Source organism: Urocampus carinirostris, chromosome 14, assembly GCF_059441175.1.
Source record: "Urocampus carinirostris isolate Australia breed hairy pipefish chromosome 14, RoL_Ucar_1.0, whole genome shotgun sequence".
Classification (NCBI taxonomy): Eukaryota; Metazoa; Chordata; class Actinopteri; order Syngnathiformes; family Syngnathidae; genus Urocampus; species Urocampus carinirostris.
The window spans coordinates 25,397,311-25,415,079 of NC_142362.1; the positions used below are offsets into that span (position 1 = coordinate 25,397,311).

General features: G+C 41.3%; 1 protein-coding gene across 1 annotated transcript in view; it reads left to right on the forward strand.

Annotated features, from left to right (window-relative positions):
- Positions 1-626: 626 nt before the first annotated feature.
- klf12b (Kruppel like factor 12b) overlaps positions 627-17,769 on the forward strand; it is an 89,708-nt gene continuing 72,565 nt past the window's right edge. Inside the window, exon 1 of the mRNA XM_088353158.1 lies at positions 627-837. The gene's annotated coding sequence lies outside the window, so the exon portion shown is untranslated. The remainder of the gene's footprint in view (positions 838-17,769) is intronic.

Here is a 17,769-nt window from a genome sequence, read left to right on the forward strand (position 1 = left end):
TGGGCGCCATGGAAACCATGACACTCTCAGTGTGTGGTGATGTCATCTCGAGGTGAGATTGACCCTTTGGGGGCTTTTACGAAGTTGCGACACTTCTTTGTGGATTTTCACTTTTTCCGGGTGGTTCTGGTCCTCATTAACAGCTAAAACCCGGGATCTCTGTACTCTCTATGGACTTTCTTCACGTGGCTGAAAACTCTTCTTTACTATATATTTTTTTCCTGGACAAAAAATGTATATGGGGTCACATTGATCCAGAAACGTCTCAATTCGGTGAAAAATGTAGAAGTTGACAGGTATGATATAGGCTCCTTATAAAAGAATAATTTCATTTTCATGAATCACCGAGCTGAGGAGCTGGTGGAGTGCCTTCAACCTGGACCAATAGGACCTCCCTCCCAATCTTCCTTGGGGGTGTAAAATGGGCTATGTAATTCGACGCATGCTGTTAAAGCTTAGACTGTATTGTCTTTCCCGTGTACGTGCGCGTGTGTGTGTGCTCCTGCAGCCTCCACCCACTAGTGCAGCCTACATTGGAGCGGATCATGTGATGCGGGGTTAAGTCATTTGCAAGTACAACACAACTCTGTGCAGCGCTCCCCATTCATTTCCTGAGAGCTGCCTGCCTGCGCGCAGCAGCTGAGAGGCACAAGGGGAGGGACACGCGCACATACAATTCACACGCACGCGCGCTCGCACGCACGCACGCACTCAAGCGCGCACGTCCGTACTCTCACACACGTCCGTAGTCACAGATAGCCGCGGAGGAGAAGAAGAGAAGGAGAAAAAACGGTGGAAAAGGAAAATAGTCTCCACGGCTCTGCAGCTTCTGCCAAGGTCTGTGTGCGCTTTCGTTTATTTGAGCGTTTTCTTTCCTTTTTTCAGCTGTTATTGTTGCCGCGCGCGCACAGCTTCAGCTGTCATCGCTCGAGGAGAGATGACAGCTCATCACCACGACACCTAATCTCAGTTGTGAACTTTGAATGCGGCTTTTATTCCGGATAACTTTTAAAACAGCGTAAACTTGGGTGAAAGCGCAGTGGAAAAGTTTGCCCCCTCTTAGAAAGAGTTTTGTGTGCGTGTGCGTGTGCGTGTGTGTGCTGTTTGTCTTCCCTAGCTAGCAGCTTAGAAACGGCGGCTGTTAGCAACGGGTTAAACATTAGTGCGGCTCGGGTAGCGGGAGGAAGGACAAGGGGGAGGTGGTCGTTCGGGCAGGGGTGGGGGTGTCTTGGATGTCATCGGCAGTGTAGGGTGCCGGACTATGAGGCACACAAATTTGAAAGTGCGCCTAATAACCCGCAGCGCCTCACATAGGCTACAGGGTTCGCACGGGTGCTTGGAATCTCTGAAAACGCTTGAAATATAATGTGGTGTTTTCAAGATCTGAAAATAGTTTGAATTTTGTTTGTAAATGCTTGAAATTGTTGCCACAATTTGTAACAATTCTGCTTAAAATTGACACTGCTCTCCGGTGGCTTCGCTTTGCCATTGCATTTCTTCTTGACTTCTGATTAACGGCAGCGCACATTGGTTTGTATTGTATTGTCCTATGAGGCGTCATTGCTCCCGATGGGTCGCGCCCAAGAGGACAGGTGCATGCTACACCTAAACAAGACACTATGAAATGTGGATTATGTATCAATTGTGGACATTTATTATGAGCCATGCAAAAATGTAAATTAAGGTAGCTTTCCCAGTGATATGCAATGGGAAGAACTTCCTTCAACTGAAAATTTAAGTTGCACATTACTGTCATTACAACTCAAGACTTGTATGGGGAGGGATTTGTTTTAACAACAAATATATTTGTCATTTACTCAAGATCATATGTATCGATAAATGGACACACATGATTGAAATTTGCATATGAACATCGTAGATATATTTGTGTCTCTTTAAAATACATAGATTTTTTTTTAATCTAATGGCAGTGAAGTAATTGGAAAATTGGCTTTGAAAGTTTATAAAAAGTGCCTGAATTCGGCCATAAAAAGGTGTACAAACTCTATATATACCGCAAATTACAGTGGATACGTTTGTAAATGCATACAATTTTTATAAATGTGCTTTACCACTTAAGCAGACCGACCCGAATATTGATATCAAGCAAGAACTTGGATCTGATTGATACTATTGTCCTGGGATTAATACTTGGTTCCTCCACTTATTTCCTCAAAGCGCATCCCTTCTCTCTCTCACTCAGTGTTCCAGGGCACTCTCAAAGTTTTTGCTTGAGGAGTGACTGACAGGCACACATTTAGCACCTCTCCCTACCTTGGCCTTCTTTGCATTCTTTGAGGCATAAGAGAGGGCCAAATCTATGCGTCCACCCTTACCAGAGTCTCAAAATGACAGAGGTGAACAGGAATCTCAGCTTGTTGTAGACTTTTTTTCAGCTACAAAAAATGGTGTATGTGTAATATGTGTGGTAAAGTGGTTAGCTTCCATGGCAACACCAAACATTTACATAAAACATGAAAAATCTCATCCTCAAAGTTACAATTGGCAATCTTTTTGGTGTTTATTTATGTTTTTCTGGAGGACTTTCTGTGTTTCTCCATTCCCTAACATTCGTTTCTGACACAGGAAAAATAGTGTGATAAAAAGATAAAATCAAATGCTTTTTCATATATCATCTGTATCACTAGTGGGCTAGCGGTTAGGGTTTGGCATATCCACCTCTGCAAATTCCTGTTGCATACAATGCTTTAACATTTTTGTATGTGACATTTTTCGACTGATCAATCATTGCACCGATACGCAATGGTTATACACAGCAGCTCTTACTGTTGTTTTAATTCTATGTGCCATACACTCCAGGGCGCCTTAGATGTGAAAAATATATGACAAAAGACCGTTTCTGAGGGTGTGCCTTAAACTGCAGAAAATATGGTCATAGTCATTGTCAGGTTGGCCAGGAGTGAGAGGGAGAAAGACACCACCAACAGGCTTTAGTGCAGAGGTTGGGAATCTTTTTGACTCAAAGAGTCATGAAAGCAAAGTATTTTGATAATTTTTTTGAAAGCCACACCATGTATTTTAAGACATAATTCAACAAAACCATCAAACACGCTCTCCAGACATAAGCTATTTCTTCAGTTAACTTAAGTTTAATTAGTGATGTATGATGACTTCATAAATTCTTTGAAATCATGATAATGCCAGAGCCTGTGTCCCATACCAATAAATATACATAAAATGAGTCTCCCTCCGGCAGTTACTTAAGTACGATGGCTAATTTTGCCCGTTATTTGAGTCATAAAATAAAGGTTTCAAAACAAGGAGCGAGCAAAGTTTTTTTTGTAAAAATGTCACAAAACACTCCAAACTAGAAGGACACGGATGCCTCTACCTCCAGCTATATGATGTGCTCACAGTTGTAAGCTGGGGATTAGAGTGTTCATCATTCGTCCTCTCTTCCGTTACTGTAGATGGAAATCATTGACATCTTTAAAATCCAGTCAAGTCCTCAAGAGCTCAATTTATATTTTGTCATTTTTGGGCAAACCGCCGTTGATAACATATCTGTGAAATGATAGAAGACAGATGCTACATTGTGCTGCATAATATTGTATATTCTGATGCATCTCATTGCCTAAGAGCCCCGTAAAAAATCCCAAAGCTTTTACATCTCACCAGCCTTAAAGGTAGATAAGTGCTACGGCCCTCCTGCCGCTAGTGAATTCTATCTCCAAGCCAGATGTACTCATGAAAAGAGCCTTACCTGAAGTAGAGGGCGCTGGGAGAGAGAAAGGAGAGATCTGCCCACCCTTTCCGCTCACCCGATCAAATTGTTCTGGGTGCTTGGCTGGCGTTTTTAACGGTTTACAGTTTGTTCTGGGGTTTTTCATAATATAGTGTCTCAACATTGTGTCATGAACCAGAACAGGGTCAGGACCCAAACACGTGACGTTCTCACACAAGCCTTTTAGTTTACTGTAACGATACACGAAATGGGGAGTCATGCACGTTAGGCAGCAGTCTGGCATGAAATGATAGGAAGCCAGAGGCCGACCAGATCGATACCCATTGCCCGAGTAGTTGTCGGACAGATGGGGTTAATACCGGACAGGACGGACAGACAGGATTGATAATGAAACAGGATATCGAAAATAAACACGACAAACTAGACATAAGCGAAAACTGGAGAGAATAATAAACAGCACAAAATAGACGGGAATGAAACTGGAAACCGATATCAAACAGGACGAAAATAAACGGGAACAATACCGGACAGGGAATACCAACAGTAAACAGGACTGAGTCAAAACCCACGTCTTTCGGGGCAGAGGTTCGTTAACGGACTGACAAAGGAAGAATGAGAGCACTGAGCTGTCAATGAGCCGCAGCTGGCGCCACACGGGCGGGGCCAATTTGGCGCCATGGCAACCGTGACACATTGAACATGCATTGTTCAATGAGCTTCTGTATACAAGATTCCATTAAGACATACAGCCAAAACGGGGTCATTTGGTATAACACCGTTAATGTAAACTGTAAATGTAATTTTCCCCTATATATACACTGGACCAAACTGTGAACTTACTGTAATGCTTCGACTTTGCATATGCTGAAATTGGACCAATACAGAAAATTTTATCATGGCCTATAATCTTTAAGCCAAATCTACGCATGAAAAGAACCATACCTGGCTCGCGAGCCGTTTGTTTCCGACCCCTGGTGCAGTGTAATAGTCATTGGTATTGATAGGGTGCTGTCAGGGTGGCCGGGAGAGAGAGAAAGAGGGAAAGACACCAACGCTAGGCCATAGGGGGTGGGGGTAATGGCCCCTGGCTGTTATTTTCAATTATAGTAGGGGGTTGGGGGTGCTTCGCAGGGGAAGGTGGTCAGAGCTGACAGCAAAGGCATTTGTAAAAGTAGTGAGGGCAGGCTGAGGTGGGGGCCGGCGAAAAGGTGGGAGGGTGGCCCCTGCTTGATGTGGAAACTGAGCGCTGACCTCTGTGACTTTAGCTCGGCGTTTGCAGAGAGAGGCCCTCGCCTCGACGGCGTGACAGCTGCAAATGTGTGTGTTCGCCCCCCCTTATACAATATATGTGTGGACGAGACCCCCTGCAGATCGCTTGATGTTCAACAGTGAAATTATTGGCCAATTTACTTAAGTACATTTCCGTATTAGGCGCCTGCCGGGAGGCGAGTTTTAGATTCAGTTACGGACGCTCACAGGTCACAGTAATACAAACCCCAAATACAATTTTAAATTATTATATCTACTCTCACAATAATAAGTGCATTACTCTAGTAGTCAAAAAAAAGAGTAAGTATGCATATTTAGGAATAGCGTAGCAACATACCACAAAAAACACTGGCTTGTTTTAATCTTATTTGTAGACTGACTTTTTAAAAACTTTTTGTAAGCCTTAACGTATGATGAACATTCAGTAGAACACTGTTTCATTTTTTTTAGATTTGAACCGTGATGGGAAACGTCAGAAATTTGAACCCAAAAAAAAAAAAAAAATAGAATACATATTTTACATACAGAGGGAAAGGATTTTGAACCGTTTCGTGCAAATGGTCTGGTCACGTCCTCTAATGTTCTAGTTCCATTGTTTTGGAAGGTGCAAAGATGTAGGTTGATTGGTATGTTTGTAAAATTGTTTGGTTTGGTTGTATTTTTTTGTTCTATCTAGGGTTTGATTAACAGTCAAAATAAGGGCGAAAAAATATTTGTGTGAAGTACGGCAACTTCAATGTAGTTAAACTAGAATTTTTTACTAGATTAGTGGTGCTTGATCGGATATTGATATTAAGTATCGGTCCGGTATCAGCCAAAATATTCTGTATCAAATTTTATTTGTGCATAAACAATTCAGGTTCTGCTTTTGCTCTTCCATCTGGAGCTGGATGCAGCTAAGTACTATATTCAAAACAACTGTGCAACTAAAGGAAGTATCTTTGGTAATGAATGCTGAGCTCGAATTGACGGTGGGACAGTAATCCAACTTGTGATTGGTTTCTACCTGCATTTTTCTTGACATGGTGACAGGTGTCATGAAAAACGGGGGGAGGGAAAGTTCTGTGTAATGTAAAGAAGTCGAGTAAAAAAATCCAGATACTTGCTCTTGAATTAGTGAATTCAAAGTAGTATCCTTTTATAACTTTGCTCTACTAAGGTGCAAGCAAATTTAAAAAAATATGTGAAATCTTGTTCATTCATATCATAATACTTATTGACTTTAAATACAATACTTATAATTCTAATAATTCTGCCTCATATTTGATATACTTACATTTTCACGTAAGTTTTACTGCCGCAAGTAAGGTGACAGAGGTATCTGTACTTGTCTTTCTTACCAGTCATGTGCATCACAGAAATATAGCATTACACATATATTACATAATTCAGTGTTAAAGGTCATTTTCATTTAACTTAAAAATTATCTGAATTTTATTCTTCAAAATTGCTAAATTTTCACATTATATTATGGATGTTATTGATTCAATTTGTATGTAATGAATTACTGTGCTGAGCGTCTGCAGATACTGATTAAGGCATGCAATTCGCTTGCCTCATGGCAGAGGGCGATAGAGAGACCAATGTTTCTGATTTGGTAAACACTTTAGCCCCAAACAATAGAATTATGGTAGATGGTATTAGCAAGAGGCAGCTTGGCGGCGCAGTGGTTAGCGCTTGTGCGGCACAGTTTATATCATGGGAACCTGTCGTGGGTTCAAATCCAGCTCCAGACTTCCTGTGCGGAGTTTGTATGTTCTCCTCGTGCTTGCGTGGGTTTCCTCCGGGCACTCCGCTTTCCTCCCACGTTCCAAAAACAAGCATTTCAGGTGAATTGGCCGGTCCAAATTGTCCCTAGGTGTGAATGAGCGAATGAGTTGTCTGTCCCTGTGTGCCCTGCGATTGGCTGGCAACCAGTTCAGGGTGTCCCCTGCCCACTGCCCGCAGATGGCTGGGATGGGCTCCAGCCCCCCCGCGACCCTAATGAGGATAAGCGGTACGGCTAATGAGAGATTAGAGAGTATTAGCAAGGTAATAGCAAGTCAGAGCATCTGTATTTTTTCTCGTGGCATAGACTTTTTTTAACAATGGAGGATTACTAATCCATTGATGATTGTATTCAAAAGGAGCACTGCATGGACTACATTTTTAAGTTAAGGTACGACAATACAAGTTTTTTGTATGTTGCAGTGTTTATATTGCCAATCAAATGAGGAATAAGATATAGGTGCATTTATTTGTAAATCTGTGCCTCACCAGACCTTTACTGCATGACACTGATTCTTACCTAAACAAAAAGCAGAAAAAACAATTTATGTTGGGTGACTTTAGATAAAAAACGTCATATTTTAAGCATAATCTGACCTGATTTGGTGTTTTTTGTGGGTGGTGTCAAACTGTGCTGCATCATATTAACAGGTGTTTGTAATATTTAGGTTATCTTAGCCAGTTCCCAGGATGATCCATTGCAGGTTTAGGAAAAGAAAGTGGTTGACAACAATTATAAGGGTGATGTTACTCAAAGCCAATCAGTTAGTTTAAATCCCTAGTGCGTAACATTTAACCACTAGATGGCACTGTATTGTCTAATGCAAATAAAAAACAGTGCCACAGAGGACAGCGTAGTACGAATTTCTCGACCTTTGTTTTTAATAAAAATCAACATTAGTATGATAGTATAGGTATTTCTTCCTAGTATTCAAATTACTGTTTTTACTGAATGAACATTATTATTGTACACACTGTCCCTTTAAGTCTTGGGTTGGAGTTTGTCCAGATGCACCAAAGTGAGCCCCAAGTTGAATATGGTAAAAATCATTTGCCAAAAAGCGAGAGACATCATTTCAGGGATTCCAGATAAGAGTAATACCTATAACTGCAGTCGCTTTGTGTACCTCAGAATCTGGATGTGTTGGCCAGCATCGCAACCTGTGTGATGTGATACTGTTCCAGTCGTAATCCCCCCTGCGACCGCCGCTACAGTGGCTCCCATTGTTACTCATCCCCCACCCTTTTCAAAGTATGCTGGCTTGCCATCAGCTCAGGTGGTGGGTGCTGATGGTGGCAGCAGCAGTGGGTGGTGGGGGACTCAATTAAAAAGGCAATCACCGACGGTTTGGAGTCTATCTGTCCGTCAACGCTCGGCCCGTCCAGGACATTTAATCAGCCGCCGCTAAGAGGCATCTCCTTGCCCTGCACACAAATCGGTCGCCTGCTGACAGCAACAGTCCAAATGGAAGTTCTGTCCTTCGGTTGGAAATGCGCAGCATTAGCCCTAATCAGCCGGGTTAACTGTGGCTTTATTGACAAACCGCTACATGATCTTTCCCCTGGGGGCCCACGGAGTATATAGAGATTGATTAGCAGAAAGACTGCATCCCTCGCCATGAGGTTTTAGCCAAGGGAGATTGATGTAGACATAAGAAGCTTTACATTGGTGTATCGTTCATGTAAGGCAGAAACCTTGCACTTTTTACCAAATCAGTTTACCCCCGAAAACATCGACTTTTAACCTTAAAGGAGGGGTGCAACGTTTGAGGTCTCCTTAAAGAGTTAAATCTAGAATATTTTCTCTATTAAGTATTTTAACAATGTCCCACTGAGTTCAAAGAGTCTTTATACTTTTTTCCCCACCACGTGTATCTGCTTTTATCACACTTTTAGCAGCGCTGTTCCAGGACACCCAACACATTAGGTAGAAGCAAAAGGGGTTAAGGGTTATAGAGTGTCTTTATTCTTGTCATCACAATTTTTGTTAGTGTAGCATGGAACTGGTAAAATTAAGAAAAGGCCTGTTTCAAACACAATCCAAGCACCAACTCAAACCCACAAAAAGAAGAGTGTATTCGAGTATGTCTAAGAAATGCACAATCATGACTTTAAGCCAGAAGATGGGTTCAGAGAGTAACAAAGTTTCAAATTTCTGACGGAACCTGTACTATTTGTTGACTCAGGGTAAAATAGCATCCACACTTGAGGGCAAATACCCTAAAATATTAAAATCGTGTATAGTGATTGGTTAGCTGAAAGACCGCAGCTCGCACCATGACTTTTACCCGAGGGAGATTGATGTAGGCATAAGTAGCTTTATTTTGTTACAACTGTCATGTAAGGCAGAAACTTTCACGGTTTCCATGGTGCCCAATTGGCTTGCTGTCTATTTTACGCTCAGCGCTATCACACTCCCCTTGTCAGCCCGTCAATGAACCTCTGCCTCGCAAGACGTGGGTTCTGACTCGGTCCTGTTTTCCTGTTGGTGTTTTCAGTCCGGTATTGTTTCTGTTTATTTTTGTCCTGTTTAATATCGATTTCCAGTTTCGTTCCCGTCTATTTTTGTCCTGTTTATTAGTCTCTCCAGTTTTTGTTCCCGTCTTGTTTGTCCTCTTTATTTTCAATATCAATCCTGTCTGTCCGTCCTGTACGGTATCGACCCCATCTGTACGATATCAGCTCGGGCAATTGGGATCGATTCGCCGGTCTCTGGCTTCCTGTCTTTCCACGCCAGACTGCTGCCTAACGTGCATGACTCCCCATTTCCCGTAAAATTAAAGGCTTGTGTGAGAATGTCACGCGCTTGGGTCCTGATCCTGTTCTGGTTCCTGACAGAAACCCTGCACCTCTAAAATAATCTGTTTTCAGGAAACCCCCCAAAACATCAACTTTCAATCTTGATATGTGTTAATACTATCCCAAATAATATCGACACATGTGGAAAAATCCCCCAAAATATGGAAATTATGACTTACAAGGTTTACGCCCAGTGGCAGTAATATGTCTTAGACTCCAGTAAAATGTTTATACATATCATGCAAATTTCCAGGAAAACTAAATAAAAGATTAAATCAGGGGTGTCCAAACCTTTTCAAACTTATGGGACAGTGTTTATTATTTCGTGACTACCAATGGTAACAGAAAATCTTCAATCATTTCTTCATTACAGAATTGATTTAAAATAATCAGAAAAAATACATCATCATGGATATTTTATAATACTTATATAGAGAGAAATTTTCATTTATTTCACCTAACATGAGCCTTATACTTACTGGTACCCAAAAAACAAAAACAAAAAAATAGTCGCTAAAGGCTGGGCAAAAAATAATTTAAAAAACAGTACGGTTTGGTCACGTTGAGTCTCGTAGCTTGTATTTTTTTTGTGCTTTATTAGCACTTGGTTTCAGTTGCCCAACACAGATGGATGAACAGAGCAACACCACAAGCTATCTGCCGCAAATGGCCAATCTTTAAATCATTTGTCTGACTGGTAGATAAATTGGATGCAAACCACTCATTGTTAAAAAGAAAAAAAATGTTGAGACTTGTTCTTTGTTAAAAACTTATTTCCTTTTTATGCATATTTGGAATAGCTTTACAGTATTATGAAAATCATTTATGAGCAGCAGATGTCAGTCATCATTGAGTGCTTAACAATGGATAGTGGTCTACAAATTGTCCTTCATTTATAGTTTAAATACCACTGTTTAACGAAAGCGCGTCAGTATACAGTAATAAATTGGAAATATTTTGATCTTTAGTGTGATCATTTGTTCCTGTTTGGAAAAACGTGTATTGTATTTTATTAAATGACTCCATCAATGAGACCAAAATGCTCTCTCCCCATCATCTGACTGTTGCTTCTCGTAACTGGAATTTAGCAAACAGTAGAATATAGTCAAAATTTCAAAATTTTCTATGTATATTCAAGCCCTGAGGTCAGGGGGATGGCCAACCCAGTCCTTGAGAGCCGCATGTCCTGCAGTTTTTCAAGGCTTCTCTTCTCCAAATCAGATGATACAATTATCAGCGTGTTAGCAAATTGAAAGGAGCGTGAAACCATAGATTTTTAATCTATGTTAATCCATGGCCTGTATTTGTACCCAACACATTTTTTCTTGGTGCTTGATCTTAAAGTTTATGGGTAAAAACCAATAAATTGCATTTTACACCAAAATATCCTTGTTATTTCTTGTTCAACTTCCTCTGTGCTGTTATTTCCCCTGTCAGATGGTGACAAAATGTTCCCTCCTCCCCTTTGTGTTTTCTCTTGTGGATTCAACCTTCGAACCCGGTGTCCAGCCCGTGTTTGTTGACGAAAATCGAGTTAAGGGCGCACACGGAGCGATCACAGCATGTGACTTTTCGTGGCCCGGGTTCGGAAAGTGTTGTGCAACAGCTCTGCGAAGCTGCGGCTGATAGTCTAAACACAGATCCGTCCCTTGACTTAAAAAAAAATAAAAATAAAACTTGCCCTGTAAGAAAGGAGGTTAAAGCTTGTCAATGGCAACTTCTTGTTTTCAAATATCTCGCTATCACCCCCTGACCCTTAAACAGACAGATTCCGATTGCGCCTTAAGCATTGGTTATTGAGCTTTTTGGGTTGTTTTCTAGCAATTAGAAAAAAAGAAATACTCAACTCTGTTGTCACACCCTTACGGGAAGCGACTGGCTCAGGAACGCTCTGCTCCCGTCATTTGATTTAAGGTTGCTTTCACATGTTTCCATGGCGAGGATAGAAAAGCATGCCAATGTTGGGCTTGACTATCTGTGGCTACAGTTCCCAGTGTCTGGCCAAATATGGGTTGCAAACCAGGCTACACTGATCCGGCGCTTTTTCACTATTAGAGCGCTGATTTAATTTACTCCAATAGCAGGGCTGATGTAAAGATTACTGGCGGTGTGGCACTTGGAGTCGACTCTTTAAGAGGGGAAATTATGTCAACAACATGTGGAATCCATTTAGGTAGCGCTGGCATTCCGCAAGGTCTTGGGCCTTGACACAAATGACTTCCCGACATGGTCGGTGACTCCCCGGGTGTGAACTTCTTCCACAAGGTATTAGTTATGCACATTGTGCTCTCTAAGGCTAAAAAAGAACAATACAACTGTTGACACAGCGAGGCTTTGATTGAGTGGAGTTGAACATTAAATGTTGGATTTCCAAGCGCTCGATTAATTTTATTCCACTAAAAATATCAGTGCCTGTCCTGTGTTCTCTTGTTGTGAAATCTGGCACACGTCCATTGTGACTGTACAAAAACCTGAATAAATCAATTACTGTATTTTCACGACCATAAGGCGCACCATGTTAAAAGGCGCAGTCTCTGTAGCTGGTTCTATTTCTGTATTTAACACGTACATACGGCGCACCGCCCGATAGGGCCCGGGTTCCCTCTGCTGGGGCCGCCTTACAACAACACAGAAAAGCAAAGAAGTGTGCGTACATGAAAATACAGAACAAAACTGAGTTGTGCTTTTTGAAAGAATTGATTACAAAGTAAAACACCCAGATTTAAAACATTTTGGAGTTCGTTTTTCAGCTTCCTTCACTTGTGAACCATTTGTTCATTACTCTTTAATTCTCTCACGGCAACTACTTGGTTTCCATGTTCTTCTGCGTAGCCTAGAAATCAACATACCATGGCGGACAAAAACGGGAAGCATTCAGTGGAGGGAAAGTGAGGTATGGATTAGTTGGGGGGACAACTATGTTCAGCCTCTGGTAGCACAATACATTTCAAATTGTAAACACCGTAAGGCGTTGTCATCCATGAGTACTTCCGCAGACAATGGTAACATTGCGTGTGACATCACGTGACCTCTTCTGCAAGCAGGACGTTTGTGCCGTTGAAACAAGAAACACTTAAAAGTCGCAAGAGATCGCATCCAAGTCACATTTAGCTCTGCAGGGTAAACCTAGCCCAATATGCATGCCCACAAATCACCCTTCAGCGGTGACGCCAACTTCACCCTTTAGCAGCCTCATCTGTGACCTCGGCTACCTCCACCGCCTTATTTGACACCCAGGGTGCACCGCATAATAGAGCGCAACGCACTATTTGAAAACAAGGGACCTTTATGTGGGCCTTTTGGTTGAAAACTACTGTTGTACAGGTTTCTTTTTTATTGGATGAACCAGGAAAAACTCTAAGAATTGTTTTAAGTGCTATTACCATTTAGTTTGGTAATGTTTTCACCCAACCGATGTGTCACAACACCTGATGTTTTGATAAGTAATAAAGTAATAAATAAAACAAAAAACACAGATAAAGAAGGCTCATCTATGAGATCCATACATCAGAGAATACGGAAACTTGGTCGTTATTTGGGAAATTACTGCAGTTTTACCGGCTATGCATTTAATAAAGATGTAACAAAAACGGGATAGAACTGAAATGATTTTTTAAATTTGAAAGGCACGACTTGATCGATTAGGACAGAATGTAATATTTCTACTAAGAAATATATTTAAATACATGTTGAATCATCTTTCAACAGATAAACATATCTCATGGTTGATGGTATATTTACAGGTTTAGTATTTCAATATTTTTAAAATCAAAATAAATCGTAACTGTCACAATGTGGTGGGCTACCTTACCCCAGGGGACGCCAACCGGGTTTGGAACTGGACACACCTAATTTGACCCTACATCGCATTTCAAGCATACTGAAAAAAAAACCCTTCTAAGGATAAGCAGTGCAGATAATTGATGGATGGTTGAAAAAGAAAGATCTAAACTCACCTTATCATTACTGGAATAAACCAGCATCTTTATTCTTGAACATAAACAGCTTCCGGCAAAGTATGACATTATCGCTATCCCGGGGAACTCATCTAAAACGAACACGTGTTACCACAAGAAATCTTGTCTGTGAGTCAATGATTGCAAGCACCTAGTAAAATATCCAGGCCGGTCTTGGTGAGCATGAGAGAGCATGTGTGCTGTGATGCATTTGGCGGGACAGATATTGTGGAAATTGCATGTACATACAGCATATCCTGGGGTGAAAAGGTGGGGGTGATTGAGGACAGGGGCACTTGCTTGCACATATTGAGACATACTGTACATTACGTGTAAGCGCGCCAGCACACACACATGCGCCACATTGCCTGAGGGGATAAAAGGCTATTGAGAGAAACCCCCATTAGGGCAGGAGTAAAGCGGCATTCCATATAGAGGAAAGGAGGTATATGGGTGGTGGGTGGGAGGCATGCGGGTTATTGTGAGCTTGCCGGTTCTCCCAAATGCACCTCCCTGTAAGGGCACAAGATAAGAAACATTTCATTTTGACTTGGAGCTTAAAAATAACGATAAGGTACCTTAGCAATATCTGAAAGGGGGTTTACAGTTATTGCAATGGTCTTTTTTGCCAGGTTTTAAGATATTTTTAGACATCTAAGATGAGGATTTTAGTATCACAAACATACATCTCGCTTTTGGAAGCTCCTTATATCTTAACAAAATCAGACTGCCCATGATTTAGGTGGCCTACGGACAGTTAAATAAAGAGGGGCACCTGTCTTTTTAATTAGGTAAGCTGAGTCTCAAATCTTTTACCTAAAAATCGAAGTCCATAGGTTCAAATTGCATTTCAAGCCTTAATTTATTTCAAACCACAAGTGCAAGTCCAAGTTTTGTCTATTGTCTTGACCCACAAGTTAAGTCAAGTCAGGTGAAGTCAAATTTAGCTCATAACTCTGTCGACCCCTACCGCTCACCCAATAAAATTGTTCTGTGTGCTTTGTTTGCGTTTTTGGCAAGTTCATTTTGTTGTGTGGATTTTATCATTATGTGTCTCAACAGTGAACATACACTATTTAATGAGCCTCCATATAAATGATTCTTTAGCGATGTACAGCTAAAACAGAGTCTGTTGGTGTGACACCTTGACTGTAAACTGTAAGTAAAACTGTGCGCTTTATTTACCAGACTGAATGCACCACTTGAAAGGGCGGCCTCGGCTATGCACGCACTAAACCTGACATTGAGTTTATCGGAATTAAATCGCTATGGAGGAATTTGCACAGATAGCATTTTATCACGGAGCCATATGTACTCATGAAAAGACACATATGTGCTCGTGAGCCATAGGTTCCCGACCCCTGGTCTGTAGGATCCAATTCTAAGACTCAAATATTTGACCTACATGATGAAGTCTCCAAGTCAAGACTGAAATGTTTCTTTCTGGAACGGTCTATACTTCAGGTTTGAAGAGTATTCAACGCTTGGTCAGAATCCCGTTTTGCAATGTTAGAAAATGATCAAACAATATGAAAACATGTGAAGTGAATCCTGAGTCAATTCTAAGTCAACCACATAGATATGTTATATGACTGATACTGAGGTTGGGGAGGGCGCGTTAGCTTGCATTAGCGCATCAAATGTTGCCGTCACACCCCACCACAAGGGGTTCGGCCCTCCCAGGATCTGGTACACGTTTTACATTGCACGGGCAGTCTGAATTTGGCCAGCAAGAAGATAAGAGGGCATATCCTAACAAAAACAAATGGACCAAGTCCCAGCTCAACAAGCAGTCAGGGAACCTTGCCAAGTCTACAGCCAAGCTTGAACAAGCTAACGGCCAAACCAGTGGGACAAAGCCAGCGACCTCAGAGAAGCCTCAAGCCACCAGCAGTTGATCTCTGCTTTGACACACTGCATCCTGTGGTCCTCGTCCCAACCGGCTCTCAAGCCCACCAGAATTCCTCATCGCTCTACAGCCAAGGACATAAGGACATCTTGTTGTTGCTAGGTATTGGTATTGGTGTGACGTTAAAGGGGGAACTCTGTCAAAATACAATAACGTAATAATCATGCCAACGTTGTTGTCTTTCCAAATGGTCCCAGTTCAAGTTCTCAAACCCTAGTTGTCCTTTTTTCATTATCTTATTATTGATTTGTGTATCCAAGCTTATTCAGTAGATGATTAGTAAAAGAAAAGTCCATAAATCCAAGAGTGTCTGTGTCTAGATGAAAGTATATTGAACTATCAAAAACGGTAAAAATAATAGTGTGTGTAGCCACGCTTCAGAATACCTATACAAGGTTTTTCATCCGTTTTCCTGACATAATGATCTAAAAACGTATGTGGTGCGCCTAAAAGGTCAGACGAGTTTTGAAAGGACTAAACTCGGCTTTTTAATTCAATCGGTCAATAAATTACTTGTTGGGATAATTTTTTTTACCACCCATATTTGCTACACGTTCAAAGTCTTAGTTAAGCCTCAACCCTCGAGTATTTGTGCCACAAGGTCAAGTCAGTAGTTTAAGTCAACCCATACATGAAAGTCTTTACAATCAAACTCCGACTTTTTAGGTTTTAATTTTTTTCTTTTTGTGAGTCTTGATAAGATTGTGAGATTGTTGCAACATGCGTAAAAAGTAAAAACCAAAACTATATCTTGAACCTTTGATAGATCAATTATTCAAAATCAATAGAGTCCTAGTCATGTCCTAATTCTTTTTAAATGATGATAATGAAGAGTCTGTGTATCCACAGAGCTGATGTAAATGTGTATATTTAAAAGTTATCTTGTAAAAACACAGAGGACCTGACTGTGAGACACACTTATTAATGAAGTCAAAGGGGTAGGATCGTCCTACTCCCTTTTGAACATGTACGTTAACATTGTGTTTTTTTTTCTTTCTTTCGATTCATTGTTTTGTTTTTGCTTTTGTTATGTTTGATTCCTCAAAAGTGCCAAAGTCACACCCTGACCAAGTAACAAGGATAAATCCAAATTGCTGTCCATAAGTCGAAATAAAATCCAAGTGCTCACATGATAATCAGGGATCGCTGTGTCGCACGCATACGAGTAACATCCATGAGTCACTTAAATCTGCTTTTAGATGCCTTGCGACCGTGTGTCCCCACCCTTACTCTCCTAACAAAAGAACTTAAGTGTTTATTGACTTTATGGGTTTTGTCTTCTGGAGTGGTTTATTGGGGTCTGAACTATTCCAGCGGAATATTTCACTTCTTTCTCGCGGTTACATCAAAACAGATTGTCGATTGAAAACAAAAGTGTCTGTAGCGCTTGGCAAATCGCTTTGACTTATGAGCCTGGAGTAACGCCACCTCACTTTAGAGCTGTCACGGTCGCGGTTCGTTTGGTGGCTGTTCCTCTGCAGGGTTTGCAAGGCGCATGATGCAAGAGGATGTCACACTCCTCTGTGGAGCGGGAGCAATGTGAGTGAGAATTAGCACACGCTGTGGGTGGCAGTAGGTGGTAGCTTGTGCACTGAATGAGCTCCTATTATTCTGCTTTCACCGGCGAGACACTCATGTGGATTTATGCGTGAGTTGTGTCTTTGAACCAAAGATAGGTGGGTGTTGTCAAAGGTCACAAACAAGTTACCTTTGCCGCAGGGGAGCCAGACTGCAGCCGCCACTCAGTTGATCAACTTGGGCAAAGCTTTCTTTGACTCTTCCTAGTTGTACTGTTTTGTTCACGTTTCTAAATGCGATAAAATCTAGAGCAGACTCGTGACCCCAAAGTAGGTCGCGGGCCCGTTTTCAGTGGGTCGCAGGCCTATGCCTTGGCAAAATAATGCTAAGAAAAAACACCCGGCATTTCACACTAAAGAAAAAGACCAACAAAGTTTGTTCAAACAGGTTAAGCTAATGTGGATTTTATTATATTGAAGACAAAGCTACTGAAATAAAATATTATACGGAATAGTGTACAGGCTGGGGGCCTTGTTGCTGTCATGCACTTTCCGGACAAATTTCAACATGTTACCTAGTGTTTACTATGTTTGTGTACTGTAATGCTAAATCTATTCCACCCTGGTCATCCTGGAGGGGGGATTACCACATGTGAGGCCCCTTCTCAAGGTTTCTTTTTTTCCTCACGCTGAGGTTTTGAGTTTTTCCTTGCCCGCATGTTGGTTTGAGATCAGGTGATGGTGTGATTGTAATCCTGTGCAGTCCTTTGAGACATTTTTGTGATTAAGGGCTATATAAAAAAATGGGACTTGACTTGACTTGGCTACTGAAGTGAAATGTTTTGT